At 32.6% G+C, this 14,006-nt stretch overlaps 1 pseudogene; it reads left to right on the forward strand.

Annotated features, from left to right (window-relative positions):
• Nucleotides 1-1,557: 1,557 nt before the first annotated feature.
• LOC149568333 (G-type lectin S-receptor-like serine/threonine-protein kinase At2g19130) overlaps nucleotides 1,558-14,006 on the forward strand; it is a 32,682-nt pseudogene continuing 20,233 nt past the window's right edge.

Below are 14,006 nucleotides of genomic sequence, written 5' to 3' on the forward strand. Positions count from 1 at the left end.
CAATTGATGACACTATAATGCGTATTATCAATATCAAACCCCTTGATAATTGATGGTTTGATCTTGCACGTAAATGAATGACGCGAGTGATGTTAAAATGGGACAGATGAAGTGCGGGGACTCCGGTGGAGATTGCAAACGCGAAATGAATGATAGCTAAGGGCGGGATTACAGCTTTGGAGATGGTGAGCAAGCAAAGTGTTTGATATTAAAAATTCAATTTTACTGCCATTGCTAATACGCAGGCACTGTATCGGCTGCAAACCCAAGGCATGACAGAATGTCTCAGCCCGTAATGTTTTTGATTTAGAATAGTGCCAAAAGAACAAATTACCAGTATCGAGTATGGAAGATGCCTACAAAGTGTTTGATACATTGCCTAATCCCATGTGGTTTCGTGGACTACGATGATTGTTGGATTTGCTCAGCCGGAGCTTTGTATAGAGGCTCTCATCTGTTTTGCATACTGCTGCAGTGAGGAGCATAAAAGATGCAAGCAACTCCCGAGATCGCCCCTGATTTGTTTGACGTAATGCCAAGATAAAAAAAGGGTGGTGAACATAAACCGAACATACAAGGTGTTGGCAAAACGTTTGACAAAATACCCTTTCCTGACCTACAACTTTGGAAGCTCCACTCATTAAGTCACCCGAGTTTGAATCAGCATTCTTATTCTCTTTGTAACTCGACATATTTGAGAAAAGGATTGGAATTCAAACCATGAAGTACAAGTATCAGAGGCCGAATTATGCTCCTATTTTAAGAAGTACGCTTCCAGATATTGGTGACACCATTTTAGGAAGTATCTGCCTTCAAAACTTCTGGTCATCTCTTGTGAATGAAGAAAAGACTCCATTAGCTACAAAAATATTGGACAGTGGCTTGGCCCAGGCAGGTGGGCATCCCATTTCCGTACAATGCCCAGAATTAGTGTTGGAATGCATGAAAGCTTATCATCCCAGCACTAGAGAAGTTCTTTCACCGAACAATGAAACAATTGCCCGCCTGGACCCTGCCTCTATTGCTATCATTTTTCGACTGCCCACTAGGATGCAATATGCCAGCATTAATCTAAGAACTGCCCAGGAATATTTTACTGCCAATCCAACTCAATGTTTAAATACTGTGGCAAGATCGTGGTTCTTCCAACTAAGAAGAGGCAAATCTCAATTAGGCAAATCCATTCACAGATCATCACTGAAAGAAGATGTGGCGAACATGGTAACTTTGTTGAGCAGGATCGTTGGTCTTCGGGATTCACACGAGTTTGAAGGTTGGATGTTTCTATTCATTAATATGGTCTGTGAAGGAAAACAATACATTGATTGGGCTGAAATTATCAGTGACTCATTGCAAAGACAGCTCATGGGACTTCAGGAAAATGACTACTTTTATATGACTTCATATCTTTTCTATGCAATTGCAAGTACCAAAAGTTGGCCAGGACTTAACCGGCAGGGCATTTATGATGACACAACCATCATTTATAATTATCTTCCTCAAATTCAGTATGATAATAGCCTACACCATTTCAGAAGAGTGAATGACGCATTCACCATGCTAACTGTAAGGGAAATTCAGGGGAACATTGGGCTCAGGATTTCACCAGAGGCAGTGATGAAAGTGCAAAAATACGGAAGTGTTTTTATACAATTTCCGAAGTTTACTTATATCCGGCTAGCTGCCTATGATGGATGTCCGTTGATGCTACCTAGATTTGTTGATGATAAATTAGTCTTAATTGAAATGTGTAGGCAAATTAATCAAATCAACAAACTTTGCAGGAATAGGAGGACAGATGAAATAACTTTTCCTATCGGCATCGGATATTATAGTTGACACTGCATCAGATGCCAGGAACATTGAAAGATCTATTGCCACGATAAATTTGCATCCTTACACGATGCATTTCCCTTATGATAGTAAGGGCTATGCTGTGAATGAATTGAAGTTAAATCCCAGTCTTGGTCACTTCCCGGCTCTAGAAGACTTTTGGGAGGATTGTGAAAATGACTTTGAAGTCAGGAAGAGAGATTGGATGCGGCTTACAGTATGACAGGTAATAGACTTCAAGTTAGACATTGATGTAACATGCATAGATGATGATGAGGTTTCTTTGGTTGATCCTTATTATTATGAGAAAATTGAAGTGCTAGAGCTCTCTCCTATTGATTGGTCAATTCCCGAGTTGAAAAGCTTGAAGGAGAGGTCTTCCTATGTTCTTAAAAGAACAAGAGACTGGATCAGTAAGGTTAGAACCGAAAAAGCAACTGGTGAATCTCAAAATAAAGAAGGGAGAAATAATATAGGGGAATCATCTCAAATGGCGATAGAGGCCACTTCTAGTGAGAAGGTACAACAACTAGATATAGATGCTCAAGATCAAGATGAAGATTTGAATCAGCCAGACAAATTTACAGTCCAAAGGAAAAGAACAAGAATGAAAGGTAGAAGGAATGAAAAAGACCAAAGAAGCCCTCAAATTGTTGAATCACATGTTTCGGTTACATCCCCTCGTGATGTAGCGACTCCTCACTTGAGTCTTCCTCCTCCTGATGTGCCCATAATAGACATTACACAGTTAGATGACCCGTTATCTAATTCGGAAGACTTAATGATGGTTGCTGAAAATGTAACAGATGCCGAACAAGTTTCAAAGGTTACACATTCATGGTTCCAAGATAGTCTTCAGAAGAGGAAGAAAGTTGTTCAAATGGTTCCACCTCCATTTGATATGGTCTCTAGCATTCTTTAGAAGCCTCCTAAGGCGAAAAAGGCCAAAGTGATGTCCAGGTTAGCTATTGATAAAACTTCAGGCAATTTGTGTGTGGAATTAGCCAAGCCTATAGTTGAAAAGAATGTTGATGAAGCATCTGAATCAGATCTCATCCTAGAAAATGTTGAACTTGGTCCTTCTAATGCGGAAAGAGAGTTTCAAAATTTTGAATTGATTGTCGCTCAGATGTTGCAAAGGGCGAAGAAAGAAAGAAGAGCCAAAGAGCAACTCAAAGAACAACTTCAGATGATGGTAGCTTATGTTAATTCAATCAGCAATACTTCTAATACTCAAGTCGTGGCCACCCTGCCGGTTCTAACAGGTCTTGATGGTATTTTAGATCATATTGTTGTTGAAAGAATCGACCAACAAAATTCATATAGTATGATGATCGAGGCTTGGATAAACAGGATGATAGAAGATGCTTACAAACTTATAATTGGAGTAAAAGAGATATGTGGGAAAGCCATCACTCAGATACAGGAAATTTCTAAGGAGCTGGAAAATAGCAAAGAACATAAATCCAACTGGAAAAAAGTAGCTGATGAATTAAAGGAAATGGCCAAGCTGGATACGAGCACCCTACTCCTTGAGAAAATTATTGCTGATCCAAGCGACAACCAAATACGTATGTGGAGTAAAAGTGTTGGTTGGAAGATGATAAACATCAACAAAGGGATCACTGAGTTCAAAAAGTTAATAACTTCTTTGGAGCAACTGAAAGCAAAAAGTACAGATGAATTAATCTCCACTATCACAAGTGGGGTGCTAGTAAGTGATCTTCAGCATATTGATTGTCAGTTTCTCCTTGATTCCTTCAGTGTTCAGATTCATTCGAAGATAGAGAACCATGTATCAGATGCTGAAACTATGATGAAGCTTAGCCTGGTTGTAGTCACACTGGGAGATTGTAACATTTCAGCTTATCGGCAGGAGTCAGAAGAAATCCAAGATAGATATCTCACAGCCAAACTCAGGATGGAAAATGTGCTCATTCCAAACTATGAATCAATGATGCTCATCCGAGATGCTTACAAGGCTTTCCGAGATAGATCAATTGTGTCCAGATAGATAGGGCTAATAGCTAGAAGAATTAGTGATTGTATATGCAAACGTTCTTAGGAACTCTAGCTAAAGTTTTGCTTTTACGAGTTTCCTTGTATAGGTTAATTTTCTTGAGGTTAATTAACCTCACCCAAATCACATATTTGGGAGGTGGTTATTAACCTCAGAGAGGTAGTTATTAACCTCTATGTCTATATAAGGACACCTTTTGGGCTTTGTAAGGAGACTTTTTTTTGGCTTTGGAAGAAGGGAACACCATGCTGAAATTTCAATCTAGGGATAAATTTTGGAAAGTATGTACACTTTTTATCTCTGAATTGAAAAATCTCGATTGCTTTCTTGGTGCAAGAAAATAATGGAATGTGCAGTTTGAGTTCCCTCTTTTCGAATCTAAATTGTTTCAAATGTTGATTCTCTTTGTAGTGAGCATTCTCATGGTATGGTGTAGATGTTTATGAATTTGTGGATCAGCGTTGTGCTAGTAATAGTTTTTTTTTTTTTTTTAAAGCGTAGATCTTGATCATTATTATTAGCAATTTTAAGTTAGTAGTTTGAGAAAGCTTTGAAGTCGTGTGGTGCATTCATCATCATGAGCTTTCTCACCTTTAAAAGTTTGATTCCATCTTTTATTCAAAAAACCCTTTAAATATTATATCATACGAGGGAGCTGCCCCTCTAAACGCAGAGGAAGGCCGCATACCAAGGGCCTATCCAACTGTTGTGAATGATTTGCCACACACTCCGTTGGGCCAATTCTACTGTGACAAATCTGTTTACCAACAAAGTATCACAGTCGAATAGTTGCTTTGAAAAGCTCTCGTGAGAGTGGATGCAACTGTATAATCGATAGTTGTATGAGGTGAATCTGTTAGCCAGATTTGTACAAAGAAATTGTACATATAAATATTGTGTAATATATGTTCAATAACATATGCAAATAGACATTTTCTCTGCAATATTGATGTCTCAATAAATTGAGAGGAGTAGAGAGTTGTTATTGGTTTTGTAGAATTATACTTGGTTGAGTTTCTATTTCTACTTTGTTTTTTAAATGCGCTTGATGATGGTGCTCTCAATATGACGATTTCTATTCAAAATCATAGTTGCTTTTAAAATTGTTTTAAATTTATTAATTTTAATAGCCTTCTTCAATCATGTTAATTTCTTTCTTTTGTTTAAGGCTTCATATAGAGAAGAATGTCTGGTGGACACTATTTCATCTGATGTAACATCAGACTCGAAGATTTATGTAGGCCATTTTGAATCTTTATCTATCATGTATCATATGTTTTGATCTATCTTTATTTATGACAAAAGATACCTATGTTGTATGTTATTTCCATTATTTGTTTCTCCTACATTAATACCATAGTTACTAGAGGCCTACATTTTCATTTTCATAATCATTTACAATTACTGAATTATTTTAAACTAATTTCCTATAATTATTCTTTCCTCCTACATATGTTGCAAGAAATGAATTTCATGTAGTATTCTAAATATGTTTTTGTATTTCTTATTATTACATTTTTGAGCATATGGTTTGGCTATCGGGATTTAATTGTGTAGTTTTTCAAGTCAAACTCATTGAATCATGTTTCATGAGTAGTGATTTACACAAATCCATCTCTCACGGCAATAAATAGAACACTTAGCACTCATTGGATCTAGGTGATGCTCACAAAGGTGAGCATATCATGAATGAATCCTTTATCTTGAGATTTTTTTTGATATATTTTTGGCTACTTCTGATTTTCTTGTAACTAATTAAAAATATTTTGGAAAATTTTGATGGGAAGAGTTTATACAATTTACTATTGCAATAAATAACAAAAAATGATGAAATTTGTTTGGTAGGAGAGTTTGAATTTTTTCTTTGCTAGCAGAAATGCCAAAGTCAATCAAGAACACATACCAAGAAAATTGTGGGAAATAGCTATTCTAAACTTCTACATCTATCTAAAGGCATAGTACACAGTGAATTAAACCTCCTTTTTAATTGAAAGAATAAATTATTATTTTCCCAAGTTCCCTGGTTATACTTATCAGTTGAGGTTCCTCTATTGGAATAAATTTTAGAGTTGGCCTAAAACATGTATAGAGTTACGAACTAATAGGTGTTCAAAAGTTCAACTTCACTATCTCATAGCCTCATTAAATTTGTTAAGAGGGTATGGTGGAAGAACTACAAGCTTACCAGAGAGAAAAGCTTCAAAGAGTCTTTGGCTATCAAGACGCAAAATAGTGACATGCCAAACCAAAGGAAACAAGTCAAATGAGATGGAGGCCATGGGCTAGGAAGATAGCCTTTGTAATCAGGAAGCCTCAAATTCCTAGTCATCACAACCCAACAATTTCAGGTATACTCCATGATGTTTAAATTATTAAAATTCTATAACTACAATACACTTCTAAATGGGACCATTGCAAAATTAGTATAAATATTTAAAACATATTTATTCGTTAAGGGATAAGTTTAAAGTTAAAATATAAGATTTTTATTGTACAGGCCGAAATTTAATTTAAATATAGATTAATTTTAGTTTTTTGGGTTTACAATATTGAGGTGATTTCTTAATCAAAGTAGATTATTAAATAGTGTATACTAGGAAAATCCATTAATTAAAAAAATTCACATGCCCTATTTAATAGCTCCCATTTTTTAACAAGCGGGGATGATGTTGGCAATATTTGTGGGGTTTGGCTTTACTCCTGCCAATTGTATTTGCTAGAATGATTTTCAAGCCCTAAAAATCAAATCATCCAAATTTGGATTTGTTGGGAAATCATTGCAATGCATAGGCATTATGTCAAGCACTTCACATGCCCACTCTTCATATACATGTTTGATGGCTTTCCATGTCCTAGTAAAATTAAGGACTATTTTTTTTAGACTGGGAGTATTGAAGACATCAATCTTCTCACCTTTAATATATATGAATGAAGTAGAAGTAGTCAAAGTTAATGTGGTAGAAGTAGTCAGTGCTACAAAATCTCCCCATGTAGCTATTTTAATTTCAGAGAAATAACACAAATGCAAGTAGGATGACCACTATTCAAAATTATTGACAAATCATTTCCCCATCATTTCAAAATTTATCAGCAAATAAAAAGGAGCATGAGACTATTCCGGCAAGCTTTGCCCTGATGTAAAAGCCTGTCGACTAATTATTTATTAATTTCTTTGTTGGCTCTCATTAATAAAGGTAAGGAGAAAATGATTTATGCAAACCTATTTTTGATAGAGGTATATGCTTTATATCATTTCATAAAAGAGAGGAAGGTAAACATTAAATATTTATAGTAATCCATTACTATCTCACACCTCTATATATCAAAGGAATTAAAGACAAAACTATAATATCAATCATCTATCTATATTATATTGTAATTATTTAGCATGACTTCAATTGTCAATCTAAATATAATAAATATATAATAAAAACTTATAGAATATATTTTTCATACATAATAAATAATGCTTACATTGAACAAACATGTAATAGTAATGCTAGTAATAAAATAACCTTTCAATAATATATTAGAGTAAACAAAATCATAGAATATAATAATTGTATTTGTTAGGGATATCTATTTGTATTATAAAGAAGTTTAGTTTAAAAATATTTTAAAATCAAACATACATAATTGCAAATAAACAAATAGTACATTAGATGCAACTTGATCAAATGAATACTCGAACTACTAAGTAAAAATAATTTGTACACATCCTTGTCAAATGAAAAACTTCATAACTCATGAACAAATACAATGCATTTGAGGAAGATAAATTATTTGTACAAGGATAGCTTAAATACTAATGCATTGAAGAAGATAGATAGTCATTTTCAAGTTAAATGATGCAAATTTGATAAGTTTCAACATAAGCCTCTAGATAAAGATCAAAAAGAAAAAAGAAAAACATAATGGATATGGTTTTCAAGGTACTATTCAGTTTCATTATTTAAAATAATTTTAGTTCCTATTGTAAGCTAGGTCAAGAAATATAAATGTATTTCCAAATATCTTTTTCTCTTTCCAAATGGTTACCTCAAATTTACATTTCTTAAAGAATGTGACAATTTTGGGCACGGCCCAAGGTATTAAATGTACAACATATAACATGTCAATAAGGTTTGATAAATTTAAAAGAATACATCACAATAATAATTAAACTATTTGTGTGTCCAAAATGTATGATGGTGTTTATTCAACTGTCTCTTTTTTAGATTTATGCTTTTAACTTAGCATATCCTAATGGTTTGTTCTACATATCCAATTTTACTTTCTTGCTATATATTTTTACTATCATAATTTCTATCAATTTATGTAATTACTGCTTTTGTTTTGTTACTTTTCATTTGTGAAGAATTCAAACCTTGTCAAGAACAACATTTGGTGAAAGTTTTGTAGGATGTCACCCATCCCCATTTGAAAAACCTTAAGGGGCTTTCTAATAAATGGTTCATAAGGTACAACACTTGGTGAAGGTTTTGCAAATGAGGCTGCAAGTAGAGTGGGTTTAACCATGGAGGAAACTTTGTATTTAAGCACGCTTGAGTTGGAGTAGTACTGGGATGGGTGACCTCCTAGGAAGTCTCGATGCTTCGCCTCTGTGGGAATAACCTAGATCTAATGAATGCTAAGTGTTCTATTTACTCTTGTGAGAGATGGATTCATGTGTGAATCACTACTCATGAAACATGGGTCAATGTGTTTGATTAAAAAAAATACATAGTTAAATACTGATAGAAATATCACAAGAATGATAAGGTTGAAAATGCTAACCTCACTAAACCTAACTATGGTTAAGTATCTAACAAAGATTTATAAGAAATCAAAGAATTTATTAAACTTGATTTTCATTTTAATGAATTTTCAGCCAATTGATGACAATTTCCAAAGAACCAAGCTAGTAAATTGACCAAACAAGTACGTAGAATCTAGATTCAAGAGAATAGACAACATATTCCAAAACATTTGTCGTGAGAAATAGCATGGGAAAATAGTTGTGAAGGAAAAATCCAAATTTCAAATCACTCATCATCCATGTATTATCTAGTGATTCAACATTACAGTATGTCCAAGAAAGCCTTTGAAGGCATAGGAAATAACAACAAAATTGTGCAAACTAAGTAAACACACATTACATGTTGTTCTTCCAACCTTTTAAAATGCTACAAACCTACCTTACCTCCAAAAATACCTTTAGGGTTTCTTCCTAGAAAGAAGATCCCACAAAACTACCAAGTGGTAGTACATAAATCATCTATTGCCTAACCTCTTTAGCCCCATTCATTATTGACTATTTTATTAGTTTATTTTCCTAATATTAAATAATGATGCTAAATATTGTATTATAATGATACAATATAATTTCAAGTGTGACCTAGGAATATTCTGAAATAATATCTACATGTTGCATCATGTTCATCTAGGCGCTCTAGGTGTACAACACATAAATCAAAAAATTGCAAGTACATATATTATAATGAAATGTGTACAACACCTATGTCCTAAAATAATTCCACTTGTACATATATTTCACAAGGGTCAATAAGTAGCCACAAAAATGATCAATAGAATGATCCCTCTAGCAATATGTATTGTAATGATTCAAAGCACTTTATGTGCTATATAGAGATACTTGCAACAAAAACAAAAAATACCACCACCCCATACATGAATGTTCACATAATCTATTATGCCAGTTATTAAGTGAAACTCATAATATCAACATATACAACATGTAACTCATGAAACCAAAAAGATATAGGTGCAATCCCTGCCATGTGCATTTATAGAATCAGAAATCGCATAGATAATGTCAAAATTGAAATGAAACTCTTGACAACATCACATTGAGCTTGTGACCATAAACCTGTAATTTCAAGGAACATCACAATGATCTACACATGCAACTCACATAGCTGTAAACTCTTCCACAACATGTCAACATCCTCCCAAAATATGTAAACATCATAATCATGGAAGAAAACATATGATAAAGATACAAAACTTGTGAACTAGTAACCTACAAGAATTATTTTCACAACAATGCTCTAATAATCTAGATTATGTTCTCTAAAACCAACAAAATAAAGAGATAAAGAAACCTCAATGTTACATTCCACATGAAAATATTGTTAGCATGAATGATGATGATATTCTTGTGGGGGAGTATCGTATCATTGTTGGAGAGATGTTACAGTGTTCATATGTTGCATTTTTGTAGTATTATTTATCATTGATGTCAACATACATATTATTCCGTGAGACTAATAGAGTAGCAGACATAGTTTGAGGTCGTGATGTTTGAGAATTGAAGATGAGGCTATGCACAGTTGAGGACATGTTCTATAGAGTGTCCAAATGATGTGGTTAAGAGAACGTGTAAAAACATGAAGAGAATGGACATTTATTGAAGATATATTGAAGAAAATGTTTAGATAGAGTTCACGTGTAGCTATTGTTGATGTTTCGATTATATCTCCTAACAGAGATAAAATCTAGTTAAGAGAAGTTGTACATATGTAGAAGACATGATGAAGATGTTGTGGACAAACACGCACATCCAATTGAGCATCATATGAAGAGTTATGAATACTATGAGTTGATAGTGTAATTGCATTCGATGTCCCAATCTCTTCAAGCCATTCGATCAAATTTCTCACAAACATTGCCAATACTTCCACATTTTCTTCGATGGTTGAAAATAAGTTCTTCAAAGCTCGTGTTCACACTTTCCATCCAGACTTTGGCTTTGCAACTCTCGATTTCAAAATAATGCCTTTTCAATAATTACACTTTCAATCATTGTGTCCATTGACATGACAACTCTACTAGCTTGCATCTTGGTCTATACTTTCTACATATGACAATTTTCTCTTTCCCATATCTTCAAAAGGTTTGGGGCTCATTTTATTTGATAATTGTGTTGACTAAATAAGTCATTTTAATTGGTCACTGAAATAATTTACATTGTAATTAATGAGTCTATGTCCACTCTTTCTCATCTCGCGAGTCTAAAGAAGCACACATTGTGTGGGACTGGAAAAACAAATTCAAAATCACTCTAGGGACTGCAAAAGAATTAGTTTATATGTATGAAGAATGTAGGGATCAGATCTACTGCGATATCAAGCCAGAGAATATTCTTTTATATTTACATTTTTCACGAAAAGTGTCTGACTATGGGTTGTTAAAACTTGTCAGTAGATATTTCAGTAGAGTGTTGATGCCAACAAGAGGAGTGAGAGGGTATGGTTTAATGTTATAATAAAATGCCAATCGCACCTAAGGGTGGTGCAATAGGCATACCAAAGAGATATTGAAGGTGAGTTAGAGGTAAAATTTAGTATATTTTCTTGAAACATAAAAGTGATGTTATATAAATAAATTTACCCAAACTTCTAATTAGAAAGATAATCATGCTTCATATTTTAGATAATCATGTTTCATTACCATAGATCTTAATCTTAACCATAATCATAATCTTAAATTATATCATAACTTAACTATAAACACAACCACAACCGTAACATGTTGTGTTGGTTCTATCCTTAATGTTATTGTTGTCATTTTAAGCCATGGAATCCAATTGATTTCATATAAATTTACAAACATTTTTCACATTATTGTACTTTTTGTAGGCAATGTACTATTGCATTCACTTCAACCGATAACTCAATTAACCTAATGAATATGCACCAATCACAAATAAATATTTTTAGGTAATTTACATATTTCTTAAGTTCTATAATTTATGTATCATTTTTTATAGTATAAAAATCAAATATCTTAACTTTGATTTTCTTAATTCATTTTGTGTTATACGAGCCCTTTTTTGAAAGGTTCTCCATATTTCATATTTTTCAGCTAAATTTTTGATACACAATTTGTGAATTGTAATATATGTTAAGAGTTAAATAATATACTATAGCTATATTTGAATAATAATATACAATTAAAATGTAGGTACAAAATTCATTATAGATAATGTTTTATTAAAATATATAACTATATTTCATAAAACTCTGTGTGTGTGTGTGCGTGCGCACGCGCTCACAATTTACGTATAATATTTAATTCTATAAATTTATAATATGTGATGATAATTAAATAATATAATACTATTATATTTGAAAAATAATATAATATACAACTATTATACATTCTACACTATTTCTTATACTAAACTTATAATATACAAAACAGTAAAAAATGACAATTTAAAATACTTTAAAATATTAATATATACTATGTATCTAGTACTAGATATTAACTCTTTCTATATATAAAATAGTAAACTATCATTATTTAGCATACTTAAAAAATAAAATTATATACTATAAATCTAGTGCTATAATTATGACAACTTTATATTTCTAAAATCGAACTTGACAATATTCAATATTAAATTAAAATTTCTAATTATTATTAAAACTATTATGACAAGTACATGCCACTATGTGGCACTTGTTGCAAAAGTAATCATTTGATAGAAAGTTGTTACATTTCACCTATGCTGTGTCTAATCACATTTCCAAGTTTTTCACCCAAGGATAACTATTCTAAACTTCACACATTAATTTTTGAAGGAAAAAAAATCTCTAAAATTTATATGCAAAACTTTGAGCAAAAACACCTTCCAAAAATTATTTTCATTTTACTTTTCATTTTGATTTATTTTAAAATAATAATTATTTTTAATTTCAATTTTTTTTAAAATAACAAAAAAATTTACTATTAATTTTTTATGTAATTTTTTAAAATGTTTTATTTTGATTGAAATCTAATATTGATATCATAATATTTTTAATGAAAATACAATCAAATTTTCAAAAATGCAATCAAAATTTTAAAACAATGTTGTTTAAATATTTTCAAAATTTTCATAACCATTTTATAAAACCATTTTTTAAAAATATAGATTTTTGACTTAATACATTTAAATTTTTTTTTTTTTATGGAATACTCTGTAAGACACAAATTATAGTAAGATGAAATCTCTTTGGAACGAACTATCAAATATTTTGAATAATTTAAACTACTAGATATTTTAAATAATTTAAATAGCTTCCTTAATTAAAATGCAAATTCATTTGCTTGTCCTCACAACCACATGCATGTTTTTTGCATTTAAAATATAGAACAATTAAAACTCTCAACATTTTTTTTTTGATGGAGGGTTCAGACTTGCGAGGCAGCCTAGCGAGGCACAAAGCCTGCGAGCTACCAACCAGTGAAGGCCACCACATAGACTTTTTAAGAACCCGATACGAGCCCACTCATGCCTGAAACCTCTTCAGCTTAGAGCCAAGGACTGAGGGGCATCCACGTCATCAAAATCACCTGAGGCATGATCCTAGCCTCATCCCTTATAATGTTGGAGCCTTGCACTTAGCAAGACTTGATCCTTGGTGGGCTCTTTGTGAGCCATTCAACTTCACCAGTAGACCAAGGGCCCATTGACCTCTCAACATTTTTTCCTTTTACATGAAATCTATTAAAAAATGATCCATATTTCTCAAAAAAAATGTACTCTAAAATCATTTCCTCCTTAAGAGGAAGAGCCAGCCCGAATGTGGCTTTTGCCACACTCTACTTGCTTTGTCTATCCTTTAACTTTGCATGAATGTGTGAACAAATAATGGGATATAGTTTTAATACACAAGCTACAACTCAATTTGAAAAACATATGAAGTCATCTGATTTATATGGTTTTGTATCCATAATAAACAATTCAGTAACCCCAAAAATTTAACAATAAAAGCATAATCCATGTGTTCTTATTTATTCCTTCTTTACTAGTTTTTTTTATGGGCATGCAGAGGTAGCCAATGACATATGGCAAGGACAATGAATGGCTAGATAGAATGTCCATAGGAACAATCAAAGACATTGGACCCAATGTTGTGTTAGATGTAAATCTCCATGAGATAGCAATTTTATGGAGAACAACTTTGGAGAGCCCACTTCTTTTGTTTCATACTCTCTATGTTATATTAATAATTTTTTGATTCTAAATTGACATTTGAAAAGATGAAATGAAATTGACATTGTCTATATGGGGGAAAGAGTGATGAAGGTGAAGAATTTAGTGGGAACATAAGAGGGAGATGAGGCATGAGACAATTGTGGAGAAACCAAGTGAGACATGGAA

Source organism: Cupressus sempervirens, chromosome 3 (assembly GCF_028749045.1).
Source record: "Cupressus sempervirens isolate cs-2001-9-10 chromosome 3, ASM2874904v1, whole genome shotgun sequence".
Taxonomy (NCBI): domain Eukaryota; kingdom Viridiplantae; phylum Streptophyta; class Pinopsida; order Cupressales; family Cupressaceae; genus Cupressus; species Cupressus sempervirens.